Source organism: Equus asinus, chromosome 3 (genome assembly GCF_041296235.1).
Source record: "Equus asinus isolate D_3611 breed Donkey chromosome 3, EquAss-T2T_v2, whole genome shotgun sequence".
NCBI lineage: Eukaryota > Metazoa > Chordata > Mammalia > Perissodactyla > Equidae > Equus > Equus asinus.
This window is the reverse complement of record NC_091792.1, coordinates 141,866,345-141,892,271: the sequence shown is the minus strand read 5'-3', so window position 1 is coordinate 141,892,271 and position 25,927 is coordinate 141,866,345. Positions and strand designations below refer to the sequence as shown.

Genomic DNA, 25,927 nt, shown 5'->3' with positions numbered 1-25,927 from the left:
TTTGGGGATACGAAGGTGAATAAGCTTAGTCTTCACCTCAAGAACCTCACCACTGAATGGGTCAGGCAGCCGTTAGCAGTGGATGCAATAAGGGAAGAACCACTGACAGGCTGGAGATTCCTGTAGACTGACCACTGGGCTGCACGTCGTCAGCACTAAGATGTCCATAGATGCTTTTCAGGGGGGTCGGGCTGCAGGAGGGCACAGGGCAGACAAAGTCCCTGCTGCCAGGAGCTGATGTTCTACTGGAATCAGGTGATTTTTGAGTTTTGCTGTCAAATGGGGCAGTTTGTTGATGAGTTAGGTTGTGGCTTGTGAAGGACCAGCACCCTGACAACAGCTGGACTGTCAATCAGTGAGCGCGTGGAGATTTGCTGAGGCCTCCTGAAGACAGCCGTGCTGGCTGCCCATTCCACACAGAGGGAAGGCGAGGGCATGCACTTGAGGAGCTGGGTCCACCTGCAGAGAGAGAAGACCACCCACAATCACTGGAAGATACCTGGGAACTCAAAGTGTCTGAGGAGCAGAACAGACGAGAAATGCCTGGAGTTAAGACAGGCTGGTCGAAGGCAGGAGAGTGCCCTGATGCAGGGCATGAGTTTGGAGTCAGGGGCTGGGATCCGAGCCTGTTATGAGCTTTATGTTCTTGGGTGCTGGACTCCACTTCTCTGAGCGTCAGCTTCTTCATCGAAAAATACAGGGGCAACAATACCCCTTGGGTTGTGGGATGGGTTAAATGCAACACATGTGTCAAGCTCTTACCGCAGTGCAGCGCATGAGTCTCGCTCAGTAAGCTGTCACTGGTGTTCAGAGGCCAAGGGCTGGTGCACTGTGATGGCTGGGGCGTCTTCACGGCCAGGCTGCAAAACCTGGCTACAGCAAGGCATGTCCTCTGTTAAAGCAGGTCTGGGGAGCTGGTGGGTACCAGGCTGGCGATCTCTCTCACCCCCAGCCTCATTTATTTACAAGTTCATTCATTCATCCTATATCTATTTACATGTGATACTTTTACTATTAAAAAACAACTTAACCAGAAAAATGCCAATTAATTAATTAGCCATTTAACAACCCATTAAATTTTGTGCCTCAAGTTTTATAATAAGCCATAGTGTAGCATAACTTTAGGTTAGTAAATGTTCACACATGGGAACACTTTGGCTAAAGGTCATTGCATATTATAGGTCAGTGAGTAAGTCCACATGCCCCTGGGAAACCCACTCACTGCAGGATATCAACTATGGGCTGAGCACTGACCTGGGCATTCAGACCCTTGCCCACAAGGAGCTGGTTTTCTAGAAGAAGAGACAGAAAATAGACAGAAACAAAAAACCTTGCAGATGGTGAGAAGTGCCCTGAAGAAAATGGAGGAGGAGAGAAGTAAAAAGCAAAGCGTGTGCTGCTAGGATGGTTAGGGAAGTCTCCTCCAAGCAGGTGACATTGGAGCAGTGACCTGAATCGGGAGGGAGCCATGTGGATGCCCCCTCATACAGTTACATATGGGGGGAAATCAGGTCATTTCTATAGCAGCGATTATTCAACAAATGCTAGTGCCCTGGGACTCAATGGTATTAGGGTAATTGATAGCCTCTGAGGATGTGAGCATCTCCAGGTACCCAAGAAATGAGCTTCTTGTATCAGACAAGGAGGAAGAATGATGGAGTGAAATGGTGGAGCCATGTAGATATCTGGGGGAAGCTCATTCCTGGGCAGGGAGAAGAACAAGTGCAAAAGCCGTGAAATGAGAATTTTCTTGATATGTTCAAGGAGCAGCAGGGAAGATGGCGTGCCAGGACGGCTGGGAGAGAGGGCAAGAGCAGCAGGGGTGAGGCTCAGATCTCATTACACCTTTTAACTATTGGAAGAATTTGAGATTTGTTCTAAGTAAGATGGGAGCCACTGGAGGGTTTTTGGCTGCTCATTCCAGCTGCTGCATGGAGAGTAGGCAGGATGCAGGGTGGGGCTGGTGGATGAGAGTGAAAGCAGAAGGGCCAGTTAGGAGGTAGTGGTCCCCATGGGGTTCCTGGTGGCCGGGACCAGGTGAGAGAGGTGGAAATTCAGCTCAGGCAAGCGTCTTGAGTGGTCACAGCGGAATGGATGGCTCTGGGTTGGGCTGGCCAGGGATGGTGTCACTTTGTTGGTGATGGGGGTGGGTCGGGTTGGCTGTCACAGGTCACTGAGGTTGTATAAATGCAAACCCCAGTCTCAGATGCTTTGCCCCTGTTGTCTGAGCCAATTTCTCTCCTGTGACTCTGTGACCCTCCTTGGAGGTCACCTTCTTCTTGAGCCTCCTCCAAAGAGATGACTGTATTCATTGGCTAAACCTGCTGTAACAAAGTGCCGCAGACTAGCTGGCTCAAAACACAGAAATAGGGGGCCAACCCCATGGCGTAGTGATTAAGTTTGGTGTGCTCCACTTTGGCAGCCTAGGTTCATGGGTTTGGATCCTGAGTGTGGACCTACACTACTCATCAGCCATGCTGTAGTGGCAATCCACTTATAAAGTGGAGGAAGATTGGCATGTATGTTAGCTCGGGGCTTATCTTCCCCTGCAAAAAAAACCCCCCAAAAACCCCAGAAATATATTGTGTCACAGTTCTGGTGGTTGGAAGTCTGAGATCAAGGTGCTGGCAGGGTTGATTCCTTCTGTGGGCTGTGAAGGAAGGATAGCTCCGAGACCTCTCTCCTTGGCTTGTAGATGGTTGTCTTCTCCCTGTGTCTTCACATCATTTTCCCTCTGTGAGTGTCTGTGTCCGAATCTCCTCTTCTTATAAGGCCACCTGTCATATTGGATTGGGTTCACCCTAATGACTTCACTTTAATTTAGTTGCCTCTTTGAAGGCCATATCTCCAAATATTGCTACATTCTGAGGTATGGGGGGTTAGCACTTCAACATAAAAATGTTTGGTGGGACGTTGTTTGGCACACAACAACGACCCATGGGCCCTGGGCTGGGGTTGGGTGCTGATTTGGTTCACCTGAAGCTCCAGGAGGCTCAGGCTCCTTTCCTGTAGGCTTCCTCCTCCAGTAGCCTGGCCTCCATTTCCGCACCTTCCCTTCCTCAGCTTGGAAACCTCCCATAAAACCAGCCTGAGTTGCTGTGAGCTGGGCATTGTTTTTACTGTCTGTCTTCCTTCCTCATTCTTTAGCCAAGCAGTCCCAGCAGTGGGTGGCACTTATGCTGTGAGGGATGGTCCATGTGGCTTTGTCCTCAGGCAGTTTCACAAGGTGTGAAGGCAGATCCCGTGGTAATGCTGGGTGTAGGAAGCTTAGTACAATGTGGTTTTTCAGTGTTTGATCATCTCAGGACCAATTTCCTTTTGTTATTGATTTTGGCTTTGGATGATCAAATGGTCTATTGTGATAAGGCAAAGTGTGTAAAATACTTCACATAGTATCTGATGAGTAGTAGACCTGTGGTGCACAGTACTGTTATTATTACAACCTGTCTTCACCTTCCTTTCTTTAGAAAGGGACCTAGATGCTCACATCCTCAGAGGCTACCAATTATGCTAACACCATTGAGTCCCAGGGCATTAGCATTCGTTAAATAATCACTATATTGTACCCATCATGTGATTTACTCCCACATGCAACTATATAATATGGACATTTTCATCCCCATTTGACATATGAAAAAATCTGAGACTCAGAAAGGCGAATTGACTTGTTCAAGGCCACATAGAGGAGAGATTTGAACCCAAGCACTGGAGCTGGACCCCAAAATGTTTCTACTCGGCCATTCTCTCTCCTTGTCTGATACAAGGAGCTTTTGTCTTGGGCTCCAGCAGTGCCGTCCCAGCCCAGATTGTGGGGCTGTAAAGGAGAAAGTCCTCGTGGCCCAGTGGTTAAGTTCGCATGCTCTGCTTCAGCAGCCTGGGGTTTTGCTGGTTCGAATCTTGGGCGTGGACATGGCACCACTCATCAAGCCATGCTGAGGCCACATCCCACACGCCACAACTGGAAGGACCCACAACTAAAAATACACAACTATGTACTAGGGCACTTTGGGAGAAAAAGGAAAAATAAAATCTTTAAAAAAGAAGAAAAAGGAGAAAGGCTCCTTTGATGGCTGAAAAGGAAGAATAATTTGGAAGACTTCCATTACAACCATTGGTTATGTAAGCCAAAATCTTTTCCTTTCTCCTCCTGGAAATTACATAAAAGCAAGAAGACCAATAAAAACCCCTGTCTTTATCTCTAATCCCTCTTATAATTTATATCTTCAGAAAAACTAAGAGGGGGCTGGCCTAGTGGCTTAATGGTCAAGTTCGTGTGCTCTGCCTCTGCGGCCTCGTGTTCGCAGGTTTGGATCCCGGGTGTGGACATACACACCACTCATCAAGCCATGCTGTGGCTGTGTCCCACATACAAAATAGAGGAAGATTGGCATAGACGTTAGCTCGGGTCTCACCTTCCTCACCAGAAAACCCCACAAAAAATAAGATCTAGAAAATATCCACAAACTCTAAAATATCTGTAAGGGCTGCCCAAAACATCTGAAGCAAGAAGTTTCCTGGAAGGAAGTACAAGAGAAGCCCCAGAATAGTGGATGGGCCAGTGGTGGCACATCTTAGAAAGTGCTGTCAAAATATGCTTCCTAGGGGTAAGAGGCTCATCCTAAAGTATGAAAGCTATAGCCTTTGTTTGCAACCACCCATGAGGGAACTGTAATATGCAGGTGGGGAGTAGAAGCTGTCCTAGACGCAGTCACATTCAGAGAAGCAGAGGAGGCAGTGTTACAGAAATTCGCTGGGAAGCCATTTTCGCAGGAAGCAGTCTGTCTTTGTGGCAACAGAGATCTTTTGAAGCCTGGAGAGCTATCCTGACCCCTTCTTGGCCTTCCCTGGTGGAAGGTCCAGGAAAATTCAACCCATGAAATGACTACTACTTTTTTTAAAGGAACTTTCACCGCATTTATACAAAGCTTATATAAGGAAAAATCTAGAAAAGAGGAGCAAAATTTGCTAATAGGTGAAGAGTATTTACCAGAGAACCATATACCAAGATAAATTCCAAAGAGGTCAAAGATTTTATTGCATAAAATAAAGCCATACAAATATAGAAGAAAATATGGATTTATTTATTTCTAATTTTAAAAAGTTATTGACATTATTAACAAAGACAGATAATGAACTGGGTGAAATTTTAGCATAGATAAAGGACTAATCTCCCTAATGGATATACATCCCCCAGAAAATGAATAAAAAGAACAAGTTCATTAGAAAAAAAAGGGCAAAAAACTAACCAAATATATAAAAGAACAGGTAGTTTAGAGCAAAGGAAGTACAGATGGTTCTTGAATCGATGGAGAGATGCTCAACCCCACTTATAATAAGAAAAATAAATGAGAATGACTTTGTGCTACCATTTTCCTCTCTCAGATTGACAAAACCACACAAGTTTGGTAACACATTCTGTTGACAAGGCTGGGGGGAGACACTCTTCCGTGCATTGCTGTTGGGAAGGTGAATGGGTTCAGTTCTTGAGGGGGCATGTGTGGAGATACAATACTTGCACCGTTTGACTCACCACTTCTACTTCCGGGAATCTGTGCTGCACATACCGTGAACATGTAGCATGACGTACATACAGAGTCATTCATTGTAACAGTGTTTAAACTTCAAGAGATGGGAACAACAAAATTGTCACTTAGAGTCTGGTTAAATAAATAATGGTTCATTCATACAAGTGAATGTTCTCTGGCTGAAAAAGAGAATGAGGACATTATGTAATGATATTAAAAAATTCTAAAAATGTATTGGTAAGTGAAAAAACAACATACAGAAGAGTATCTTTTGGAAAATGCTACTTTTTGGCTAAGGAAATGGGAGAAACAAGAATGTATGTTCACAATCGCATATGTATGCATATATTCGTATATACATATGCAAATATGAACATACATATGTATATGTGTGCATATATTTGCATGTGTATATATTACACATATACATATACATATTATACATAGAGAGAGGGAAATTCTGGAAGGACACACAAGAAACTAACATTGGTTTCTTAGGAGTGGAGGGGGCAGGAAGTAGGATGGACACTTTTCACTCTATAGCTTTATACATAATTTAACCATGTGCATGTCTTACCTATTTGTATTCATTTCCTAAGGCTGCTGTAACAAATTACCACAAACTCCTGCTTTAAAACAACTGAAATGTATTCTCTCACAGTTCTGGAGGCCAGCTGCTGGCAAGGCTGTGCTACTCCTGAAGGAGCTAGGGGAGAATCTTTCCTTGCCTCTTCCAGCTTCTGGCGGCTCCTGGTGGTCACTGGGTGGTAGACGGCATCACTCCAGTCTCTGATGTTTCTTCACATTGTCGTCTCCTCCATACTTCTTTGTCCCCTCCTCTTACAAGGATATCAGTCGCTGGATTTAGGGCTCACCCTAAATCCAGGCTGATAGCATCTTGAGATCTTTAGCTAATTACAGCTTCAAAGACTCTATTTCCAAATAGCATCATATTGTGAGGTTCTGGGTGGACATGAATTTTTGGAGGACACTATTCAATCCACTACACTATTCAAAAATAAATAATAAAATAGAACTCTTGTGAAATAAAGTTTGTGTTTGCAAACAATAATAATTCTTTTAAAAGTTAGAATTTCTAGGTTAAGTAAGTAATGAAGCTGAAATACAATGGAAATCCATTCTGTAAACGAGAGGGACAGTTTAACTGAAGCCATCATGCGTCTCAGCACTATTTACCCATCTTAGAGGAAGAAGAGAGCTGGGAGTGAACGAAAATACATTCAACACAGATCAAGCATAAAGAGACAGTTGAATGGGCTCAAATTCTGTTAACAAGGGGATCAGCTAACTAGATTTATGCTGAGTTTGTGTCATGTAAAATGGTGAAGTTTCTGTCCATCATTTCTAAGAGAGTCTCAGATGGTCTTTGCTGTAAATACGATGAGCTCACATCTCAGGATTTGAGACATAGCATTTTAAGAAGAATGACTAAGAAATGGTGTTTGGATATTGTCTTAGTCTGCTTGGGCTGTCATAACAAAATACCATAGACTGGGTGGCTTAGACAATAGAAACTTCTCTCTCACAGTTGTGGAGGCTGGGAAGTCCAAGGTCAAGATGCCTGCTGATTCAGTTCCTGGTGAGGGCTCTCTTCCTGGCTTGCAGATGGCCACCTTCCTCCTGCGTCCTGTCCTGATGGAGGGAGAGAGAGGGAGAGAGCAAGAGTGAGCTCCCTGGTGTCTCTTCTCACAGGGACACTAATTCCATCAGATCACAGCTCCACCCTCATGACCTCCTTTAACCTTAATTACTTTCTCACTCTAAATACAGTCACACTGGGGGTTGGAGTTTCAACGTAGGAACTTTAGGGGGCACAACTCAGTCTATGGCAGATATTTTAAATCAACCCAAGCATCTTCAACATTGTTAAAGGTGCATGATATAAGACTCAAGTATGGGTTCTGAATAAAGCAGAATTTAAGGTATTTTAGACACAATCATAGAGAACCCTAGTTTATCATTTAACAAACTATGTCCATCTTGGGTGCTGGGATGAACGACAAGATATTCATTCATGTGAATAGGAGGCACTTCTTGTTAAAGTTTTTGGGCTTAAAAAAAAGCATCCCTTCAACAAGAGTACTTAGGCCTTAAAGGGCTTGGAGTCAGACCATCCCAGCTCCGGCACTCAGCAGCTGTGGAATTTTGGGCAAACTGCCTCCCATCTTTGAGTCTCAGTTTCCTCAACCACAAAATGGGAATCTAGTAGCCCTCCTTGGATTGTTATGGAATTAAGTGAGATGAGATCCGTGGCTTTATTATTATCAATAACAAAAAACATGCATGGAGAAAACTTTGCCAAATGCCCAGCAAAACTCTAGAAAAGATTATTGAGCAGGTGCTTTGCGGCACTAAGAAAGGAAAGTAGGGATCCCCCAAAGGTGGAGCTGTTCGATTTAGGAACAGCAGCTAGCTTGCTTTGGCTGAGCGTGGAGTGCAATAATTCCCCCACTTAAGCATTTGAAATTTATGTTCTAGGAATAGCAGAATGTACACCCATTTAAAAAGCTAATGAATATTTTCTCCCTCTAATGAAGAAGAAACACAACCTTGACTAGGAATCTACCCCCAGGAGCTTAGAGCTTTGTTCACCTGACACAAGCTGAATCCCATCCCCGACCTTGGAGGGAATGTACAGTGGCTCTGGGGCTCGGAAGTAGCTGGTTAAACCTCATACTCACGCAAGGAGTCTTCCGTTGTGGGGTCCCTTTAGGAGAGCTTTTGTGCATTTTCTTATAAGAATTCTGCAGATGTCTTAATAGACTGATTAAGGAATCATTCTAGGAAAAACAAGGCTGAAGGAGAGAAACAGCTGAAGTATTCATTTTCTTAGCCTGCTTTTAGAGCCAGAGAAAATAGCCTTTAAGATCTATTTCTTCTCTAGGAGGAAAAATATTACTGAATTTTGACTCAGAATGTCCTTATGTTGGGGTGAAATAGCCTACCCACTAATGTCTTTTTGACCTTCCTCTTCTCTCTCCACCCTTTTTTCTTTACTTAGAATGTTTTCGGGGCAATAAGCAGAGGTTAAGTGGGAAATGACATTGGAAACGTTGCTTGGGACCAAGCTGTGCAAGGACAAAAAATGCCAAGTGACTTTCTCCCTAATTACGTATGTAATGGAAAAACATGGGATTTTTCTGAGCAGAAGGCAGCACGATTGCAGTGGAAGGAGTTTGGGATCTCATTGTCTGTGTGGCCTCTGCTAGGACACCAGGCTTCTTTGTGGAACAGGAGTAATGCATCTTTTACAAGCTGTATTTGGGAAAGTCGGCAGGTCCCATGCGCTGGGGTACTTTGTAAACCACAAGACAGTTTTTCGTACTCTCACCCATCAGATTCCTTTTTGGAAAGATCAACCAGGCAAAGGATTGTAAGCTGAGTTGGACACAGGAGGACCAGGGCAAATGTTGGCAGGTGATGGCTGTGACTGCGGACAAGGGCTGTGGAGGAGGACAGGGCCACAGGCAGAAGGAGGGATGGGTAAGAATGCGGTCGCAATAGAAGGAGAGTCCGTGCAATCTGTCATCACATGGAATGAGAGAAGACAGCACAGTTACTGCAGGTTTCGAGGTGGGTGATGGGAATTATAAACTACAACGCCAGACACATGGAACAAAGAAGAACAGTAGGTCTGGAGGTGAAAGCGATGTGTTCATTTGGGGCTGTGTTGAATTGAAGGTGTCTTGACATGTCAGTCAGGGAGATGGACACAGGGAAAACCTCGGGGAGTAATTAGAGCGGGGCAGGAGGTGCTGGTGACACCTGGAGTTGAAGGAGTGACTGGAATCCCTGAGAAAGAGAGGGCAGACCCACACCTTGAGAGCCAGAGCCTTGAGTGCAGCGCTGGAGCACGTGGGCTCTGCAGGCAGCCTGCCTGGCCCCTAATTCATTCACCTTGGGCATGTTGCTTCATCTCTCTGTTCTCGCTTTTCTCATCTGTAAAAATGGGGATAAAAAAATAGAATCTACTTTATTGGGTTGTCGTGGAGAGTGCAAGAAGCCATAAGCACGAAACTGTTAGAATTGTGCCTGGCGCACAGTAAGCACTCAATAAATGGCTATTCTTAAAATTGGAAGGTGAATCTCAAGGGTTTCTCTATTTAGGGGCTCACTAGAGTAGCTTTCCTTTATTTATTTATTTGGCTTGCTATTAGTCCACATATAGTTTACAAACAAACACCAAACGTAGGCTTATGTAATATCATGGAAAGTAAGTTAGCATTCAAAGGCATGAAGGCTCCTTTATGAAGGACAGTCTTTCATTGACTTAAGATCTCTGGCATTAATTACAGGTTTCGGTACATGAAAGTCTTGCCCAAATCCAGGAGTCCCTGATTTGAAATGCAAAATCTGTGAAACTGAAGCATGCCAATGGAAATGCAAATACTTCCAACATTTTCCTTTACCTGTGACTCATGGCTACAAGTATGATCCAGTACTCCCCTTGTAAAAACACACACAAACTGTGGGTTTTGACTGTGGTCGGATAAACCAGTCACGATGAATGAATTTGGCCACAGCTCTTCCTTTCTAAGGATGCCTCAACCGGGGCTCTGATCCTTCTCAATTGTAAATGGATACGTGTGCATATTAAAATATTGGCATTCAGAGGACACCATCAAAGCAACTGAGCCTGGGGCGGTCTGCCATCTCTGCTTATTGCTTTAATAATTGAATGTAACTGGAAGGTCTTCTCATATCTACTAAATATTTGTGAGGATTGGCTATAAGTTAGTGAAGCAAATTTTTTAAAATTTTAATAAAAAATATTCCAGAGACAGGCATTCAAATGGATAAGCCATTTGAAAGAGCCACTTTGATGTCTTGGTGACGCTCCGAACACTTCGGAATACCTTTTTGGGGATTGCCTCCCTAGTTCTTGGCACATTCTCTCAGATATCCTTATTGTGTGAAAAATCTCTCTTTAAAGGGGATATGAGATTTTGAAAAGACATGAAAGGCATTCAGATTTCATTGAGCTAATGCCATTTTGTTCAAAACCAAGGTGTCACTAAGATAACAAGGCTATTTTTCTTTTCTGGATCATAAACCGGCTTGGAAAGCAAATTTAACAGAAGAACTCGAAAGCACGCTTTCCATGGTGAACGTTAATTTCTTCCCAGAAACGAAGAGAATCTGCTTCGTAGTGACCAACCTATCCTGTTTGCCCAGGACTTTTTCTGTTTTAGCACTGCAAATATGCAGTGCTGGGCAGACCAGGACGGTTGGTTGTCCTACTGGGAGGCAGGCACATTCCTCCAGGTGACAAGACTTTGACCTTGCCCCTGTGACCACAAGAATCCAAGGGTCTCTCACCCGAGCTTACTTCCCATGGGTACCGGCTCCTCGCACAACTCCTGAAGGACAGCACTGGTTTTGGTGTGTGTGTTACCACAGGCTTCTTTGCTTGTTTGTTGGCTCGTTTCTAAGACCAGTCTAGTTGAACTATTCCAGTACCTTTGAACTTTTCGTTGTTATTTGGAATAACAACGTTTGGAATTCTTTTGTGGTTTGCAGCTCCTGCGTCTTGGCAACGTTTTTGCTGACACTGAATCAGCCTGTGTGGTCCAAGAAGTGGAATCAGATTTCTAGACCAAGTGTAGCATTTATTAGCCGTGAATCCCTTAGCCTACCTGACCCTCAGTTTCCTTACCCAGCAAATAGGGAAAATAAGCGCCTTTGCTATTTCATAGGGTTAATACGAGGTTGAAAAGAGATAACACATGTGAGCTGCAAAGTTACTAATTTTTAACAATTAGTTTAGTTACAACTTATTGGATGACTGCTCCATGCAAGACCTTCCAGAAACTCATAACAGAGTTTCTGGAGCAGATACATAACATGTGTGTTATGTTTCTACATAACTGACCGCTAGAGGATGTCTGTAGTGCTGTGATAGTTATCTGAACAAGGTTCTAGGACTTCAAAGGATAGGCTGATTAACTCTGCTTGGGGCAGTCTGGAAGGCTGCCCGGAGGAGGTGATGCTTGAATTGGATCCTGAAGGATGACAGAGAAAATGGCATGAGCAGGGACATGGAGGGGGGAAGGCTAGGGCCTGTATGGGGAACTGTGTATCCGGAGTGAGGCAGGATGGAGCTAGACCTTGAAGGATCTTAAGTGCCAAACTGAAAAATGTGAACTTTCTCAGTGATTTGACCTAGTCAGAGCCTTCTGGCTTCAGTATGGAGGATGGAATAGACTTTAAAAGGAACAGGACATGGGGAGACCAGTTATTGAAGTTTCTTGTGTTCACCCAGGGAAGATCTGGGTAGAATAAATGAGGACAGTGGCAAGTGGAAGGGAGAGGAGAAGGGAGATCGAAGTGTCCTCCTCATCAATAATGTCCCCTTATTGGAGAGACCTGGCTTGACCACTCTATTCCCATCTCCCACCTCACTTGCCTTCCTTAACTTGCAATATTTTTCTCCTTAGCATTAGTACCACCTGCCATGTTATACATTTACTTTTTATGTGTTTATTATATCTTTCCCCTACTAGAATGGAAGTTCCGTGAGGGCAGGGCTTTTGTTTCATTCTTTGCTATATCTTTGTTGTCAGGACAGTGCCTGGTATACAGTGGGTCCTCAATACATATTTACTAATTTAAAAGTAAATCAATAAAATAAGTTTGAGGTCCAACCCACAGACTATGTAAGTCAACTGGGCAATACACTCAGGTTTTTATAGATTAAACTTACTTCATTCTAAGAAGCATTTGAGGTGGCTCCAGAAATATATACACTACAGAATGATTTAAACAGAAGAGGAATAAATTAGATCTAGAGGAAAAAGAAGGGAATAAGATGATAAATCACAGAGAATCAGTATGCAGATGTGAGTGCCACAAGGGCTGCACTAAAATTTTCAAGGTGGGAAGCAAATTCATGTCTGAGCTTCCTGACAGCCAAGGCAAAGAGGGGAACATGGCCAGTTATGAGACCCACAGCCTTCATTGGGTGAAAACATGTCATTTTTCTCAGTAGAAGCCCTGATTCTTTTTCATGGATAGAAATGACACTGAAACCATCTGCTTTAGCCTTCATGCTGTTTGGTGAGGTGACTACTTGGTAACCCCTTAACTATTTTGGAGGAGCTTAGTCTTGTGTGCAGCCTCACTCATTCACTATAAGAGGTCACCAGAAATTTCCAAACCAGAATCAGCTAGTGACTGGTTAAGTGATACTCACTCAAGGGCAGGATTGGGTGGGGAGAGGAATGTAAACAGTTGGTTCCTGTCCTTCTACCCTCTCCAGAACCTTTATCCATCTCCAAGTCTTATCTCCATTGATAAAGAGGAAAGTTACAGAGAAATCTGGCAAAGGTCAATGAAGTTTGCATCCTCTATTTGTCTCTCTTCCTTTGATTTATTCAAGTTCCTATGAAGTACCACTTAAGTGAGAGGTTTGGTTTGGCTGATGGTGTGTTTTTAAGAGAGAGAAACCAGGTGAGAAGGGGAGAAGAAGCTGATTTCTCAAACGATTAAAAGGTAGTTTTGACTCTAGTAAAGGATTTTCATCTTTAAAAGATGTTTACTGGTAAAAGGATTTTTGAAAAAGTAATAGATCCACCTGGTAAAACAAAACTCAAATAGGGCAAAAAAGAATCAACCAATGCTGCCACATTTTTGTATATTCTTGCAGAGATATTCGTATTTATACACATACATAAGTACTTTCTTTATATAAATGAGAATTTTTGATACAAATTCTTCCCTTGCTTTTTTTCACTTAACAAATCTTGGAGAACATTCTCTGAGTTCCTATTAAGCTACTTTATTTTTTAAAAATGTGAAATGGTTTTCCCTTATGTGGGCAACATCATCTATGTATCCAACTTCCCAACTGATGGATATTAGGCTGTTTCCAGTGCTTTGTTATTACAAACATTGCTTCCATGAAATCAATGAAGTTTGAATCTGCCTTAATCAGGGTTCTGGAAGGAATCAGCACTGAAACTCAGAAGTTCAAACTAAGAGACTTATGATAGGGACCACTTTACAGAGGTGTGGGAGGCTTGAGGGAACCAGGGATGGATGTTGAGGCACCCTGGAGCTGACAATAGCAGGAAGCTGTTACTACCCCCAGGCCTGAAGGGGAATATGGTGCCATTGGAGCCTCTGGAGAGCAGGAGCACTGAGGAAGGACCACCCACCAGGAGCTGTATACTTCCAGAAACACAGCATCCAAGGATAGAGGAAGCAGGGAAAAAGTACCTCCACCCCTCTCTCTTCCTGCCCTGAAAACTCCTGCCTGGGCCTTCCATTAGCCAAACCCAGCCACAGAGGCCAGTTGGCAAGGGACCCAGGTGACCATAGTGGTCACCCTCCTGGCACAGAAGTGGGCATAGAAGAGCAGAAAATGGGTCTGGGGTGGGAGTGGAGCACATGTTCAGCATACATATTGCAATTTCTGGAAATGGAATTGCTGGCTCAAAGGCAGATGCATTTTCAGTATTGTTTTATAAGTCACTCTGCATTTTTATTTACCCTTTCTGTAGGTTTTCCCTTCCTTTCTGCATTTCTATATTTCTGTTGGGAATAATTTTCCTTTTATCTGAAGAACTCACTTCAGAAATTCTTTTAGTGCAGTTCTCCTGGCTGAGGATTCTCTCAGTTTTGCTTGTCTTTTGACTTTTAGTTTTGGAGGATAATTTCATTGAGTGTATGATCCAAGGTGGGCAGTCATTTTCTTTCAGCACCTTGTCTTCTGAGTTTTATTGCTTCTCTTGAAATTTGCCTCTCAGTCTTAATGTGGTTCCATTGAAGATTCTCTCTACTTTTAAGCTTCTCTCTTTATCTTTGACTTTCAGTAGTTTGAAGGCAGTTTTCCTATGATATGCCTCAAGTTGTTTTCTTTGTTTTCATCATGATTGAATTCAGGGAGCTTCTTGAATCTGAGTTATAACATATTTCATCAGTTTCAGAAAATTCTTATCTGTTATCTTTTGAAGTATTTCTTCTGCTGGATTGTCTCTTTCTGTGTCTCCAATTATACTTATATTATCCCCTTTCACTGTGTCCCATTTGTCTCCTATGCTCTTTTCTATATTTTTCATCCTTTTTTCTCTTTGTCTTTTTTCTGGATATTTTATATTGTCTTCCAGTTCACTAATCTATCCTTTCTGGGTCTAAATCTGCTCTTAAACCCATCTATTGAATTTCAAATTTTCACTTATTGTATTTTCCAGTCCTACCATTTTTATTTTATTATTTTTTATAGATTCTGATTATCTGGTGGAATTATCTTTCTTCATCTGTTTATCCATTGTTTTGGCTATTTGAAATGAAAACATTAGCTGTTTAAATTAACTCCAATAGCTGAGTCATCCATAGGTCTTTTTCTACTTTCTTTTTTCTCCTCTTGGTTTTTGCCTATTTGCACTTGTCTTTTAGCATGCTGGTAATTTTTCAATGAATGATAGACATTGTATACGAAAAAAATACTGAGACTGTAAATGATGTTGTCTTCCTTCAGGAGGAGCTCTTTCCTAGCTAGTCAGCGAGAATGGGGACTGATCCTCTTAAGACAGTGCGACAGTCAGACTGATATCTTCAGACAGCCCTAACCCAGTTTAAGCTGGGTTGCAGTTGTGGCAAGCCTCTGTCTAGTTCTATTTCCCCCACTTTTAGGGGAGATCCCTCTAGGGATACCAACTGTGAATCTAGGGTATTAAGCAGGGATCCTCTCTTTTCTTTTTTCTTTTGCTGAGGAAGATTAGCTGGGAGCTAACATCTGCGCCAGTCTTCCTCCACTTTATACATATGGGTTGCCACCACAGCATGGCTGACGAGTGGTGTAAGTCTGTGCCTGGTATCCAAACCTGTGAATCCAGGCTGCCAAAGTGGAGCGCGCTGAACTTAACCATTAAGCCACGGGGCCAGCCCCGGGATTCTCACTTTTAATAGGTCTTAAACTCTTATCCTTGCCACTGTGAGACTGCCAAAACCCTGCTTTTAGTTTCTGAGTCTTTATTTGTCTTCTTAGCCTCCTGCCCAGTTAGTTTCAGAATGTGGCAAATGTCTTCTGGGAAAACTGATAGTGTTGGGCTCCGTTCTCTGCTCATGCTTCCTCACTGGAGTCCTGGCCCCTAAGCCTCTAATTTTCTCCCTCTAGCCCCACAGACTGCCAAAAGATTTGCTGCTTTCTTTGCTTCTTAAGAGAAGTCCCCTGACTGGTGTCACCTGGGTTCTTCACCTCCTGCCCTGTAACTAGAACTGGTAAATTCTCTGAAGAAAAAAGGGGCTGCAGGATGTCAACTCATCTTTCTGCAGCTCCTTTTTTCCAGAACTTTTGCCCATTAAGTCCTAGTGCCTCAACATCTTTCCAAACCTCAAGCAGATTTTTTTTTAATATTTTATTTGGCTTTTCTAGTTGTTCTTTATAGGAAGGTTGGTCTGGTGCAGTCTACCCCATTATATTCAGAAATGGAAATCTTGTCTGGTCTGTTTTTTTTTTTTTTTCTGGTGAGGAAGATTGGCCCTGAGCTAACATCTTTGCCAATCTTCCTCTGTTTTGTATGTGGGACGCTGTCTCAGCATGGCTTGATGAGGAGTGCAGAGGTCTGTGCCTGGGATCTGAACCCTTGAACCCTGGTTTGTACTGAAGCAGAGTGTACAAACTTAACCAGTATGCCACTGGGCCAGCCCCAGGTCTGGTATTTTATGTTACTTTTCCTGATCCTCTACTATTCTGTCTCAGTTCCTCTTCTCATAAAAATTCTTAAATAAAGGATTTTCTTTGTATTTTGGGATTAAATCTTATTGGCTTTGATTCCAAGTGAATTTGAACTAGGTTAGAACTTAAGCCCAAGCTTCCATGCCTTGATTTTCCCTCTGGACTGGTTATAGATCAGCCAGATAGACTCTGACCATAGGCAAAATCAGCCCCATTTCCTTGTCTGTAAAGTGGGGACAATAGTCTTTCCCTCATAGATTTGTTTAAAACTTAGTACGATGATTTGTACCAAGGGCTTAGCACAGGGTCTCGTGGTTAGTGAAGCCCCCAGTAAAAGTAAAGCATTACTAGGAAGAGAGAAGGAAGGGCTAGGAAGGGACCTTGGAGAGGACATTGGAATTCACGGCAATCAGTTGTCTCCTCCCTCACCCAATCCAGTCATTTTTTCACTAATTTTTGGCTCACCATTCCCTTTTGCATCTGATGTTCAATCTAGAAGTTCTTTTAGTGAGGGTCTCATGGCAGACTCTGCAAGAAGTTTGTTTTTTAATCTGAAAATGTCTTTATTTTCCCTCATCATTGAGAGGTGACCTGTAATTCTAGGTTTGCCGTTATTGTCTGTAAGAATTTTGAAAATGTTGTTAATTTTCTGCCTATGTAGAGGGTAATCTCGTTTTTCTCTCTGGCTGTTTCTAAAACACTCTTTTTGTTTTGGTGTTTTCTCATTTTGTTACTGTGTTCTCTTTTTTTCATTTATCTGCTTGAGAATTTTTTTTTTTTTCTCAGAAACTCCTCAGATGTCATCTCTTCAAACATTGTGTCTCCTCGTTCTCTCTATTCTTTCCTCGTGGAACTCCAATTTAATGTGTTTTAAACCTTCTCAGCCCATCCCCCAAGCTTATAATCTCTGATTTTTCCGTCTTTATCTCTAGGTTCTGTTCTCAGATTTATCTGCTAGCTCACTTTCTCTTCAACTGTGTTGTCGCTATCCTTGGCACCTTGTTTTTTTGTGTGTATATTGTGATTTTTTCGTTTGATGGAACTTTGTCTGTTGGGATTCTTTGAAGCCTGGGTTCTCCCTAAGAGAATTGACTTTTGTTTGCAAGGTAACTTTTTTCTTTTCCTCTTAAACTACAGGTGGTCCAAACTGTTCTGTAAAAACATAGGTAAAGTCTGGGTTGTGAATATTCATTGTCAGAGGAGACTTTCTCTATCCACTGATGACAGATAAGTATATTACCTCTCTTACTTAGCAGAGGATGTATTTTTATAGATCATCCTTTTACTGAGAACACAGATGTTGGGGACCTGAGCTTTGTGCAGTGGTCTCCTATCTGACCCTCACCTTGCCAAGCCCCTACTCTCTCCCTTCTCTCCCTCATGACACCAGCTAAAACTCTCGCTCAAGGTCACAGGGGAGCGGGAGATGCCTCTGGTTCCAGCTCTTGCTGACTTATGTGCCCTCTGGTTCCCATCTCATCCTTGGCTTCTGAGTATCTCCTTTCCTTTCTTTCCATCTCAGTCATGTATTTTAAAATATCTTGAAAAAATTATCTAGTATTTAAAGTTTATTTTTCTCTTTGAAGTAAGAGGATGCTTCAAGATATCCAGCCTGCAGCAACACAGCCCATTCATTAATTCTTTAAACATTCGTTCATATCTGCTTAGTGCCTGGTATCCTGTTAGTGAAGGGTAGCGAGCAGATGGCCAGAACATAGATTAATCTTCTCATTGCTTTCATAAAGACAGAATACCTTCCTTTGGGAGGAATTTACATCTTAAAACTGAAAGAAAGTAGGGTAATATGAGGGGAGGGTAGAGAACTTACAGTTATCTTTTAAAAACTCATGTGCATGTAGCAGTATCTGAGCTGGTGATGAGGGGAAATATATAAGCACAAATGGGTTAATAGCCTGGTGGATTTCAAAATTCCAAAGAGTAAGAGGAAAATTCTTCAAGTTGAGAGTGAGATGCAACCTTCCTACAAGTAAGCAAGAATCTGATTGGCATCAGCTTTCTTTATGGTGACCCTAAGGGCTGGAAGGCAAGAGTGAAATATTTTCAAAATTCTGAGAAAAAATATTTTGAGCCTAGAATTCTATACTTAGGTAAAACAGCTTTCAGTTAGGAAGGCAAAGCAGATATTTTGAGACATATAAGAATAGAAAATTTAACACCTACAGACTCTCTTTGGAACGACTATTTGGGGATATATTTCAGTAAAGTGAAAAGTAAATTCAAGGGGCTGGCCCTGTGGCCGAGTGGTTAAGTTCGCACGCTCTGCTGCAGGCAGCCCAGTGTTTCGTTGGTTCGAATCCTGGGCGCGTACATGGCACTTCTCATCAAACCACGCTGAGGCAGTGTCCCACATGCCACAACTAGAAGAACCCACAACGAAGAATATACAACTATGTACCAGGGGGCTTTGGGGAGAAAAAGGAAAAAACAAAATCTTTAAAAAAAAAAGTAAATTCAAGAAACAAGAAGAGGGTTATGAGAAACAGTAGCAAACCAAGAAACTTGTAAAGTTAGTGTTAAATCTAAATGGAATGCCTAATGTAAAAAATGAAAGCGTTAACATTCTAGAACTAATGGGAAGTGATTATAATGTGGGCAGAAGTGGGAGAACATGAAACTGTCAAGTCCACCATCCTGTTCAAAGTGAAGATGTGGAGATTATTTTTAGATATTTATGGAAAACTATGTGTTAAACATTTGGGGGTAATAATTAGAGAGTAGATATAGAATATATAACTTCCTAACCAGAAAGGGGGGTGGAGTAGAATATTAAAAACTTAATTAATCTAACTGAAGAAAAAGTAGAAATACAAAAAGAAAAGAAACAACAAGAAAACATAAAAATTGCAGCATATAAAATAGGGTGGCAGGATTAGTTCCAAATATAAAATGAATTAAAGGATACAGATCTTTTCAAAGAAAAGGATTTTAAAACATTAAAAAGGAATTTGAAAACTGAGAATTTTTGAAAAACTTGATCCTTACAACTGAAAATCAAAATGAAATAATTGACAACCATATGTCAACAGAGTAGATCATTTAGATAAAATGAACAAAGTCTTAGAAAGATATGCACTGCTGAAACTGACTGAAGAATAGACAATCTGAATGGACCTGTAATAAGTAGAGACTGAATCAATAATCTTAAAACTTCCCAAGGCCAGCCCTCCTGGCCTAGCGATTAAGTTCAGCATGCTCCACTTCAGTGGCCTGGGTTTGGTTCCCGGGTGCAGACCTACACCACTCCTATGTCAGTGGCCATGCTGTTGTGGTGGCTCACATAGAAAAAAAAAAAGAGGAAGATTGGCAGTGGATGTTAGCTCAGGGTGAATCTTCCTCAGCGGAAAACAAAAACCAAACCAAACCAAAACAAAACAAAAGCGCAGGTCCACATAACTTCGCTAGTGAATTTGACCAAATTGTAAAGAATAATTAATACCAACTTTTCACACGCTCTTCCAAAAAAATAGAAGAGGAGGAAATACTTCTCAACCCATTCTGAGGCCAGTATTATGCCAACACCAAAACCAGACAAAGACATCACAAGAAAAGAAAACTATAGATCAATGTCTGTCATGAACATAGACACAAAAATCCTCAGCAAAATACCAGCAAACTGAATCCAGCCACATCTGAAAAGGACAGTGAGATCGCTCGCTGTCATCTCAACAAAAAAGCAATGCAATTTGTCATGGAACTCAGTAAGTGCATTCAAAAATTTATCTAGACGAGAACATGCAGAAGAATCCTAGGAAATTATTGGAAAAGAAGTACAATGAGGGAGTCGAGAACTTGCCCTAGCATATCAAAAGCTTCTTCAAGGTTATTGTAATGATAACATTGTGGTATGGTTACGGGCGTGATCAAATAGATGAACTGGACCTGAATAGAGAAGCCGATACCTCTAGGCATGTATGGAGACATATATAAATAAAAGTGCAATTTAAGTCAGTGGGAAATGGCTGAACTATTTCATTAATGATGTTGGGACAACTGGCAATCTATTGGAAAAAACAGTTAGATCAGTATTTTATAACATGCAGCAAAACAAATACACACACACACATGAGATATAAAAAATATTTGAAAATACAGGAGAATAATTTCATAATATGGATTTGGGAAGCATGTTTTAAAGCAAGACACATAATCCCAAAACCATAAAGGAAAGACTGACGGATCTGAGTACATTTAAAACTTTTGTATGAGGTACAAACAAAATGTAAAGACAAGTGGCAGATGAGGAGAAGATATTTGTATTACGTTATGGACCCTGGATAATAGTAGTTAAGCCCTTGAGAACCTATTATGTGTGCGACCCTGTGCTGCACACTTTGACTTCTGGCATCTCATTTAACCTTTAAATCAAGTCTCTGAGGTAGCGGTGACTGACCCCATCTTACAAGTGAAGAAGCTGAGAACAGGAGAATTTAAGCATTTTGCCCAAACTTCATGGCTTGGAAGTGAACTGGGACTCGAATCCCAGACCTAGCCTGACTCCCACCCGCCGCCACTGTTTCTCTCCCCAGGAGCTGTCATGATTCCTCATCTCCAAGAGTCACTTGAATTATTCTTAATGGTTTTGATTTGTTTACCTCTGGACAGCTGGTCTGTAAGTGTCTTTTCAGTGGGAAGGGGTCCTCAAGTGAGGATTGATGATGTATCATGAGTCTGTCACATGGCTTCTCATGAGCTCTTGTGGGGCAAATGCTACCTTCTTCCTTGGTTTTTGAGATTCCTGGGGTGCTTTTGTGATCAGCCCAGGGCTCAGCCAGGGAGAGCTGGGCTGGGTCGCCTCACTCTCGTCCTGCCACACCTGCCCTCTTCCCCTTTCTCATTTCCTCATAACAGAGAGGAAGAGCAGACTTTGGGTGAACCCTCTGGAACTTATTTCTTTGTGCTGTGGGTGGGCTGGGCCGGGGCTCATCTTGACTGGCTTGACCTGCTCCATCATTTCCTTCTTTCTTCCCCTCCCTCCTTTGGCTCACTCCTTTTCTGACTGGTAGATAGGGGCTGTCCCGTGTTGCTGTGAGAGGACAGTCATTATTTAGAAAGTCCTGGAAAGGCTGATCGCTTGTTAGTAAGCCTCACCTCGGCCCCTAAGAGAGCCGGATCAGGGATTTAGCGAACCCTGTCCATCTCTACCATGATCCCTTTCTCTCCCCATCACACCTTCCTGGGCCTTCTTACTCTGAGTCATGGGCCACAACAAGGTCAAGTTCAACTTTCAAAAGCACAGATTTTATCATATTTCTCTCTTGCTTAAGAACCCGTAATAGTTAACCATTGAATTTTCAAAATAGGGTTCACCAATGTTATATTGGGCACCAGGAAGGAAATATTAGACATTCTATTTATATTTATTCTTAATCCAAAACTAAGACAGAAATTCAGCTTTGGTAATACATATCTGATACGCTGATTGTCTCCAGGGCCCCACTTGGTCCATCTGTCACCTGGGCTCCTGAATCACGCTCTGTTGGAAATACCATACAATGGAAGGACTGTGTGAGGAAGGCACGCTTTCTGTCCACTGGGGAGTGTTGCAGCTTCCCTAAACCTGGTTACGCGGCTGGATTTCGGAGCTCCTTCCCTCCCACCCCAAAGGATGTAGCTGAGTAAGGATGCCTGGAAATGGAACAGGCAGAACTTTTTGGATATAATTATAAAAGTCTCTTTAAACAAGTCTTGTAGGATTTTCCTTCCCCTGTCCTCTGAATGAAGAAGAAGGCGGACATTTCTCCCTGTCTCCAGACCTCTGAAATGGGAGTGGGTGGTGGTGGCCAGCTTCTCTCTGTAAGGCTCCCCTCTCAGGGGTGGAAGCAGGGGGTGGGAGGAGAGCTAAGGGGTGGAGAGTACTTACTTAGCTGGTGCTGGAATAATCTGACCCTGGGCTCTCCAGACCAGGGAGACTTTTGCGAGAAAGATCCCCCCCGAGCTAACATCTGTGCCAATCTCCCTCTGCTTTGTACGTGGGAGCCCCCACAGCATGGCTGATGAGTGGAGCAGTTCTGCACTGGATCCGAACCAGCAAACCCCTGGGCCACTGAACAGAGCGTGCAGAACTTTAACCACTCGGTCACAGGCCGGCCCCCCGACCTGGGAGATTTTTGAAACTGGTTGTCTCTTGTGGGCACTCCTGTGCGTTCTCCAGGACTCCTGTGCTAGGTCTGCCCAACAGCAACTTGCAGTGGCAGGAAGTGCTTCTTCTGAGGTTTGCTGTTCCCCACTCAGCCTCAGTTTCTACCTCCAGTGGCTCAGCCACAGCCTCTTACCACTGGGGTCCTCTCTTTCTATAGGCTACCATCTTGGGAGGAGCCCTTCTCAACCGACCCAGGTCAACGTTCTTATTGCAGGGTCCTGCTGGTCCTGGTGTTAGAGGTGAGTCTTGACCCACTTTTGACTCGCTGTTGGAGGAGAGTGCAGTGACTTGCCTGCCTTGGCCATAGGGAGTCAGGCCAGTCTATGGAGGCTCTGCTTCAGGTCCCACAGACATTCCCTTACTAGGCTGAGGGCAGGAGGGCTCTCCCTCCCAGCCCTCTCACTTGGTGCGCCAAGTTCTGTAGGCAATATCACTCCTGCTGGGCAGCCTGTGTTCAAATCCTACCTTTGCCTCAATAGTTGTGTCGATTTGCACAAGTTGCTGAAAATCCCTGTCCATCATTTATAGAATGGGGATAATATTAACACCCGCCTAGTAGGGCTATTGTAAGCTCAATTTATTTCCGACACTTGGAGTTAGTACCGGGCACTGTAAAATATTAGCTATTATTATTTTTATAAAAAGAAGACCTTTGGGGTAGAATTTTTATAATACTTTATAATGAGATGGTGGTATCTCTGCAAGGGGCACTAGTTTTCCATTTCTAGCAGTGATACAGTGTTTGTTTCAAAAATTCATTATTTAAGTTTAAAAAATGAGTTGACAAAGAAAAATATGAATTAGACAAAAGTGCTGGGAAACATGGCAAAAATTGTGAAGGTGGCACACAATGATTGGTCTTGGAAGACACAGATCTAGTAGGTCTTTTTTTTAAATTTTGTTTTTTTGATGAGGAAGATTGGCCCTGAGCTAATGTCTGTTGCCAATCTTCCTCTTTTTCTTTATTTTATTTTTGAGGAAGATTAGCTCTGAGCTAACATCTGCCACCAATCCTCCTCTTTCTGCTGAGGAAGACTGGCCCTGTGCTAACATCTGTGCCCATCTTACTCTACTTTATATGTGGGACGCCTGCCACAGCATGGCTTGACGAGCAGTGGATAGGTCTGCACCTAGGATCTGAAGTGGTGAACCCCGGGCCACTGAAAAGAAACATGTGAACTTAATTGCTGTGCCACCGGGCCAGCCCTGCCAATCTTCCTCTTTTTGCTTGAGGAAGATTGTTGCTGAGCTAAAATCTGTGGCAGTATTCCTCCATTTTGTCTGTGGGTCACTGCCACAGCACGGCCCAACAAGCAGTGTGTAGGTCCATGCCCAGGATTCGAACCAGTGAACCCCAAGCTGCTGAAGGGGAGCCTGCAAACTTAACCACTACACCACTGGGCTGGCCGCTCTAGTAGGTCTTGAGCTCATAGTGGTCCTCAGACTCTGAAGGGCCTGACAATTATCCCTCCTTACCCAGAAGCTCCCAGGGAAGTAGTTTAATTGTTTATCTGAACTAATCAACATTCTCCAAAGGTAGTATTTTCTTTTGATTGAATATCTTCTTCAGTTAAAAAAAAAAAAACAAAAAAAAGCTTGAGCTTGCAACCCCAATATAGGTTTGCTTAAAATTTGTAAATTATCTTTATAGATGAGAGACAGAATAGTGTGATAATTATAAATGTAAACTCTGTAGCCAGACTGTGGGTTTCGAATCCCAGCTCTGCCACTTGTCAGCTATGTGACATTGGAGGGATCACTTGACTAGTTCGTGCCTGTAAAGTAGAAATAATACTACATGCCTCATAGGGTAGTTGTACAGGGTAAGGGAAACGATATGTGTCAGCTCTTAGAATATTGCCTGGCATGGACTGAGAACTCAATATCATTATCTGTTATGACCACTGTTCAATAAAATAGCTATATGTTAAAATATAAAGAAAACAGAAATAGAAACAGAAGTGTCCCTTAACACTCGTGGATTATCTTGTGAACCCTGGGGTACGTTCATCCCCACTGTGGAGACTGCTGGCTTTGGCAATGTCGGGAACATACCGTATCCCTAAGTATTCTCATTCTTGTGGTACCTTGGAGAGCTCGCAAGACTGTGGGTGGACTTCTCCGCACCTGGAGTATGTGCACGCTCATTTTTACACAAACCTCCTGGCGTTGCTGCTTGTAAACAGTAATCAGGTCAGGCCGCACACGAGGCCGGTGAGTCCTTGGCTTCCCGGCCAGTCTTGCCCAATCATTTCTCAGGATGGGGCAGTCCTGGGCTTTGCTCCTTGCTTTGCATATGCCACCCTAGGCTTGAGCAACTCCCACCCAGCTTGAAGCCAGAGAGACAGTGGCCTGTGGGGACAGCTGCATGCCAGTTTGTGCTGTGAAATCACTCATCATCTTAAGCAAATGTGATAACAGCCAATTAAAGCAGAACTTCCTAAAGACAGGTTTGTGACATACTCACACCGCCCGAGTCCCCTGCTGCCAGCAGCTGCTCTTCTTGACATGAGGCCAACTGGAGACTTTGGAGGGTCCCTCAGATGCTCCAGCAGCCAGGGAACTGATGGCCCTGGAAATGCTGAAAGCTGGCTTCTTCAGGACCGGTTGAGTGATTGACACATTGGGAGTGTGAATTAAACATTTGACTCTGTCCGGGGAAGGGCTGGTAGGCACAGCATGAACAACTGTGACCTGTAGCCCAGTGGGAACAGGGTCTAGTTACTGACAAGAGATCTCAGTGGATCTGCAGAAATTGCCTCCAAATTCCAACTGCTTTAGGTCAGATAATTTTAGAGTTGAATTAGAGACCCTAGAGACCAGCTAGTGGACTCCAAACCTGGCTGCTTGCAGTGTCAACAGGGAGCTTTACAATGTTTGTGACGAATTAGTTCAGACAGGTAAAGCAGTGCAAGGCTAGCATAACCACAGCTTTGTACATTTCCCCCGGGGTAAGAAATCACGCTCTCCTGGGGCCGCTGAAATCCCTGGATGCCCCTCCCCGGTGGGATCTCCCTCTGCCCCCAACCCAGAGGTAACCTTATCCTGACTTTGGTGATTATCATTTCAATTAGGGAAAATTTAAAAAATAAAAACCATCTCTGAAGATTTGGGTCCAATAGGTCTGGGATGACGCTTAGGAATCTGTATTTTTCAAAAGTTCCCCAAATGCCTCCAACGATGAGCCAGAATTGGTGGACACCTGCTATCACTGAGGCTGCCTGAGTGGCCTGAGCACTGGGATTGGAGCTAAAAGACCAGAGGTCCAGCCCTGGTGGTGCCACCTCCCACCTGTGTGGCATTGGGCAAGGGATGTATTCTCTCTGAACCTCGGTTTCTTCATCCGCAAACAGGGAATAAGGACAATAAACTCCCTTCTTGGCTCACATGTGCCTGTGAACCTGTAAAATGCTACACAGACATGGGATTTAAGGGCTCAAGCCAGGGGCTCATGTGGCTTAGGGTTGGTCACCTCCAGCGACGGGGAGTTCACTACTTCCAGAGACAGACCCTTTTTCTTTGGGAAGCTCTGAGAGACAAGAA

At 43.3% G+C, this 25,927-nt stretch overlaps 1 long non-coding RNA gene across 1 annotated transcript; it reads right to left on the bottom strand.

Moving 5' to 3' along the window:
* Window positions 1–5,085: 5,085 nt before the first annotated feature.
* Window positions 5,086–10,974, bottom strand: LOC139044993 (uncharacterized). The gene is made up of 4 exons (XR_011502483.1): window positions 10,866–10,974; window positions 9,365–9,485; window positions 8,228–8,341; window positions 5,086–7,178 (listed from the first exon to the last, which is right to left on the bottom strand). It is a non-coding gene; the product is annotated as an uncharacterized lncRNA (long non-coding RNA).
* Between the last annotated feature and the right edge of the window lie 14,953 nt (window positions 10,975–25,927).